Source organism: Anser brachyrhynchus (genome assembly GCF_964034855.1).
Source record: "Anser brachyrhynchus genome assembly, chromosome: 1".
In the NCBI taxonomy this organism is placed as follows: domain Eukaryota; kingdom Metazoa; phylum Chordata; class Aves; order Anseriformes; family Anatidae; genus Anser; species Anser brachyrhynchus.
In genome coordinates this window covers 153,285,891-153,292,149 of record NC_137694.1, presented here as the reverse complement: position 1 = coordinate 153,292,149, position 6,259 = coordinate 153,285,891, and the positions used below count along the sequence as shown (strand labels likewise).

The 6,259-nt window shown below is 36.4% G+C and overlaps 1 long non-coding RNA gene across 1 annotated transcript in view; it reads left to right on the top strand.

Annotated features, from left to right (window-relative positions):
- Positions 1-5,810, top strand: part of LOC308188114 — a 43,738-nt gene extending 37,928 nt beyond the window's left edge. The window contains exon 3 of the long non-coding RNA XR_013945174.1: positions 5,796-5,810. This is a non-coding gene — a long non-coding RNA (uncharacterized lncRNA). The remainder of the gene's footprint in view (positions 1-5,795) is intronic.
- Positions 5,811-6,259: the final 449 nt, after the last annotated feature.

Sequence of the window (6,259 nt, the reverse complement as noted above, 5' to 3'; positions counted from 1 at the left end):
CCTTCCTTTCCTTTCCTTTCCTTTCCTTCCTTTCCTTTCCTTTCCTTTCCTTTCTTTCCTTTCTTTTTTCCTTTCTTTTCTTTTCCCTTTTCTTTTCTTTCCTTTCTTTTCTTTTCCTTTCTTTTTCTTTTCCTTTCTTTTCTTTTCCTTTCTTTTCTTTCCTTTCTTCTTTCCTTTCTTTTCTTTTCTTTCTTTTCTTTTCCTTTTTTCTTTTCTTTTTCTTCTTCTTTTCTTTTCTTTTCTTTTCTTTTCTTTTTCTTTCTTTTCTTTTCTTTTCTTTTCTTTTCTTTTCTTTTCTTTCTTTTCTTTTCTTTTTTTTCTTTTCTTTTCTTTTCTTTTCTTTCTTTTTCCTTTTCTTTTCTTTTCTTTCTTTTCTTTTCTTTTCTTTTCTTTTCTTTTCTTTTTTTTTCTTTTCTTTTCTTTTCTTTTCTTTCTTTTCTTTTCTTTTTTTTCTTTTCTTTCTTTTCTTTTCTATCTTTTCTTTTCTTTTCTTTTCTTTCTTTCTTCTCTCCTCTCCTCTCCTCTCCTCTCCTCTCCTCTCCTCTCCTCTCCTCTCTCTCCTCTCCTCTCCTCTCCTCTCCTCTCCTCTCCTCTCCTCTCCTCTCCTCCTTCCTCTCCTCTCCTCTCCTCTCCTCTCCTCTCCTCTCCTCTCCTCTCCTCCCTCTCCTCTCCTCTCCTCTCCTCTTTTCAAATATCACTTTCAGTGGGATTTTTAGTAAAACAGATAATCAGGCAGAAATAAGCTCTATGTACAGATGTACATTACTTTTTGACAGCAATGTCTTAAACATGTAACATACCATTCTGATACCTTCTCTGAATAATTTATTTAATTTTCCTTTTCACAAAAATAATTTGCCAAATCCTACTGCAGTCCTCTGGGAAAGTTTTTTGGGGAAAGGTGAAAGTGGACTTTTTAAAGAAAATCTTTATGAGTATCTGTAGTTGAAAGTTATGTTATTATTTCTTTATGGTAACTCTCAATATGTTGGGCACTAACTCACTATACCAAGAGAAAGGAAATTGTGGTTCTCATGCAAAATTTGCCTTAGGGTGAAAGTGGGAAAAGAACACTAATGGCTTTAAAGACTGTAACAGCCTAATGTTCACAAACTAAACCTCTAGTTCCGAAAACACAGAAAACATATGTGCTTAACTCTGGTCATGCAAACACTTCCAGGCTGAGTCCATCCTCATTTGCTGTGTGACCTCATTTTCACAGCACAGTAGCCAGGAAGAGTACAGAGTGACTGCAAGTCAAGTTCATTCATGTTTTCTTACTGTGGTAGCTACTCTGTATGTGTGACTGCTCATGCTACTGCTCTCTTCCCTTCTCACAACATGGACTTTGAGGAGGCTAAATTGTACACTCACAAGGGAACCCGGGAATGTTTCTCAATTTAGTAGAATAAACATAGCTTTAGAAAAGTAGCTTTGTTTCAATATTTGCAAAAAGTTTTGATATTTGTAAAAAGTTTTGATATTTGCAGTATCAAAAGATAGGTAAAGGACAGAAAATGAAATGGAAAATAAAAATATATTTTATATTGCCACATTGTGCTGTATGATATGCTAGTAACATTTTTTTTCATGTTACAGGTATATAATTTATTTTCCTATACCAACACTTCAACCATAATCTTCCAAGAAAGTACACATTTATCACTGATTTAAAATTATAAAATGACAAAAAACTTCAATTTAACATATTAGATATTCTTGATAAGTGAAAAACCAACCAACCAACCAACCACCACCACCCCCAACAAAAAAACAACCACAGTCAATCAGTGTGCTGAACTTAATGGCAATCTACAACATCTCGTAATATTCAATCACCATTTAAGAAGAAAGTAATGAAGATGAAAGTTTCTCCATTTTCACAATATATCACCCCTGGCTCAAGTTTGCTGCTTCAGCAGGTCTATGAAAAATATATGTCTGCAGCATGCCCTCAAGGGCATTAGATTTGGGCTGTTTCAGATTAAGGACACTTCACTGAGAATGCCCTGCCAGCACTCTTTTACATATAGAAGGATCCTGTTTGATTGACATCTGATATGTGTCTTGCTTGATGTGGGCCTGTAAGAGAAATATGCCTAAGAAGACAGTAATGGCTTTGCAGATCAGTTCAAAAAGGGCATGCATGCCCTGTCTTTTAGCTTTCAAGGCCTCATCTGTTTGTTGATCAGCCAGGACAATTGACTAAACTAGTCTTCATTGTTGTTTAAATATGCCCAGATAAGGTGTATGCCTCCCCAGTATTACCAAACCTTTTACATCACTTTGCTTCTCTTCCTCAGAAAAAACACTTAGCAACCATATTAATTAATAATGGTCTTATTGCCTTGTTAAAATGAGGCTGCAAACGTGTTCCTGTTGCAAGACCTGTTTTGCTGTCCTGATTTATACATAAAACTCATTGGAGTTGTTCCTGTGTTATATATGCAGATGTGCAGTTTTTGTCTAGAAATGTGTAAGAAATATTTTGACTGCTAAATCTTCATCAGAACTCTGAATCAAAAAATACACTGCAATTCTACATGTATGGATATGCAGTATAAATTAAATGTTCTATTGCTGGTTTATGTTATACTAGGAAAATAGAACGATGCATAAATAACTCAAATTAAAATCCCATAGATGTTTGTGGTCAAGGAACACCTGGGGCAAGGTTTGTACTTGTTCTCTAAAGAAAAGCCAGTCCTATTTGGATAGACTTTACTAGAAGAAAACAGACTTCATCTTCCATTTACAAGATCGAATATTATAGTCAGGTCTAACATGGTTTCAGGGGTAAAGATACTAAAATAATTGATAACATAAAAGAGCTGAGTAAATGTGATTAGTCTTACAGAATCATAGAATCATAGAATGGCTTGGGTTGGAAGGGACCTTAAAGAACGTCTAATTCCAACCCCTCTGCCATGGGCAGGGACACCTCCCACTAGACCAGATTGCTCAAAGGCCCATCCAAACTGGTCTTGAACACTTCCAAGGGTGTGGCATCCACAGCTTCTATAAGCAATCTGTCCAAGTGTCTCACCACCCTCACAGTAACCAATTTCTTCCTTATACCTAATCTAAATCTAACCTCTTTTAGTTTAAAATCATTACTGTTTCTCCTATCACTACACTCCCTACTTCTCTTCTCCAAGTTGAATAACTCATGTCTCCATAGGAGAGGTACTCCAACCATGTGATCATGCTCATAGCCCTCCTCTGGACTTGTTCATGTCCTTCTTGTGCTGGGGGCCCCAGAGCTCAATGCAACACTCCAGGTCGGGTCTCATGAGAGCAGAGTAGAGGAGGAGAATCACCTCCCTTGCATTGCTGGCCATGCTTCTTTTGATGTAATCCAGGATACAGTTGGCTTTGTGAGCTGCAAGCGCACTTTGCAAGCTCATGTTGAACTTCTCATCAACCAACACTCACAGGTCCTCCTCAGGGCTACTCTCAACATGTTCTCCACCCAGCCTGTATTTGTGCTCAGGATTGTGCTGACCCTGATGCCTCATCACCCAGAACCTCATCAAGTTTGCACAGGCCCACCTCTCAAGCCTGTCCCTGTCCACATCCCTCTGGATGGCATCCCTTCCTTTCAGTGTGTTGACTGCACCATACAGATTGCTGTCATTGGAAAATTTGCTGAGGGTCCCAATATCAACCCCTGAAGAACACCACTCATCACTGATCTCCACTTGGACATTGAGCTGTTGACCACATCTCAGAGTGCAATCATTCAGACAATTCCTTATCCATCGAGTGGTCCATCCATCAAATATGTGCCTCTCCAGTTTAGAGACAAAGATATTATATGGGGGAGAGTGTCAAAAGTTTTTCACAAGTCCAGGTAGGTGATGTCAGTTGCTCTCCTCCTATCCACCAATGTTGTAACCCCATCACAAAAGGCCACCAGATTTGTTGGGCAGATTTTTAATCTGGGACAATATCTGTAAACAGTGCTACCTTCTAAAAAATAACCTTGTTAGCACATGACATTAAATGGGCAACCTGAGTTATTTTTTATAATTGTAAAACTATTTTTGTCATTCCAAACATTTAGATGCTGGTAAATGTTTATTCGAGTGTTTAACTGTTTATGCATCTAAACAGCATTCAGTGTATATGGTTCTCCAATTACATACTTGGAGTGGAGTTCATCTGAGATTAGTAAATTTTCATTTGGGCACAGCCATGAGAACTGTGTTGGTTTTTAGAATTTTACTCTTCCTTAGGTACCAACTTCAAGCAAAGAACCAGTGTACTGGGTTACTTTTTTTTTTTTTTTTTTTCTCCTTATAAAGACATGACCAATGTTACTTCAAAAAATTTCTGGGCTGAAAAAACTACAGAAAAAATAGTGTGATATCCCTACCCCATTCCTCATAACCGTCTTTAAAGTGGAGAATTATGTTGGACTCAGTAATGTGTTTTCTAGCTTTCAGATGTTTTTGGACATTAAACACAGACTTTATCACAACATTAATGTATATTGTTGGAAAAAATATGTAGATTAAAACAGACATAGGAGACAATATTAAACCAAATTTTCCCCATTTAGTGATTAAAAACAAGGCAAATAAATAGCTATGAAACTACACCTATTAGGTGAATCAACATTGTTTTCTTCTCGATTGCTTTAGATATCCTAAATATTTTTGTATACAAAAAAAAAAAAAAAGGTTAATAGAGATTGGTTGTTGACTTGGGATTTTGAGAAATAAGGAAAAAGGTTTATTCACAGGAATTGATCTATTTTGTTATATAAACCAAAATTTGGTGTACGCAAGAAGGGCTAAAAAAAAAAAAATGTCTGTAATATCTGTAACTTAGCAGAAATCTATTTATTACAAACAGCAATAAGGTTTATAAGGTTTATACTTCCTTGGACAGTGTACACTAAATGCAGCAAAGAATAGATATCTGTAACTTAGCAGAATTATTTATTATTATTATTAAATATTATTATTAAATATTATTATTATATAATGAAACTGCTTCTGTCATGGTTATTCTAATGTCCCTAAAAGTCATGCTCTTCTGAAACTGTGGCTGATGGCATTGTAAACTCTAGAGCAGTGGAGCAAGAGAACTATTCTGGTTCATGTATCAGGATGACAAAAATCAATTTTATGTCAAGAAGACAGAACTAGTAGTGTAGAAGAAAATCTCTAAATATGTAGAATGCCTCTGTGACAGCAGAAAGTTGAAGAGGGACCAAAACACTGGGACATGCATATTGTATTCCACACTACATGGATGACATATTAGAAAGAATTTAGTTTCAGTGTCTGCCAAAACAAAACAAAACAAAACAAAACAAAACAAAACAAAACAAAACAAAACAAAAGTATCAGAAAATAGATGTATATGCTAAAATGTGATGGAGAACAGGACCATGTCTAGTATCTCAGTGAAAATGTAGTTAAAACAAACAAACAAAAAAAATCACACAACTAAATCAGTGGCACTCTTTCTTTCATATTTCTGTTGAGTTACTTCAGAAACAGAAGGCACAAGATAATTGCAAATGCTATATTTCATAAGCTCTGTGAAAAAGAGCTCATAGTAAGGAGTGTTTCTGATAGCGTGTTTCTCGGTTGAGTGTTTCTCAACCGAGGGTTTCTGAGCCTTCTTGCTGTTACAGTACATGCCCAGGATGCTGCTGAAGCAGTTTTCAGATGTAAAGCTAAGTATTATAAGACTGAGAGCAAGGCTGGAAATGGGCTGCAGGCATTTCTCTTTTGTGAGAAAGGCTAATAATGAGCTTGTGTTGTTCTTTTTTGAAACAGGGGTGAAGAAGGACAAAACAGGAAATGGCAAAGATCCTGCCTTGGAGGAGGCTAAGGAAGTAGCCTGTGAGGTGTCTGATGGAAGCAAAACAAGGAACCATCTACAAGCTGTCTTGGTAGAAAAAGAGTCTTTGCATTAGGGATCTGGGCAGATGTCATCTCAATTTGCTGTACAAATCTAGAATTTATGGTAAAGGAAAGACAAAATTCTCCTTCTTGCATCATTGCTGTTTTAACTGGCTATCTGCAGTCATGATGAAAAATTCTTAGGGTCATAAATGCTTGCGCTGCATGTTTAAAAAGAGTAATGTTTATCTATCCTACACACTAAAATGCTGAAGCCTTGATCCTGTAATGCACTGTACGGAGTTGGTTGTGTAATTGATACAAACTTTCTATCTTACTAACACAAATTCAGCTTACTGCAGGGATAACAGTAATTCATATCATACCATGACAAGGTA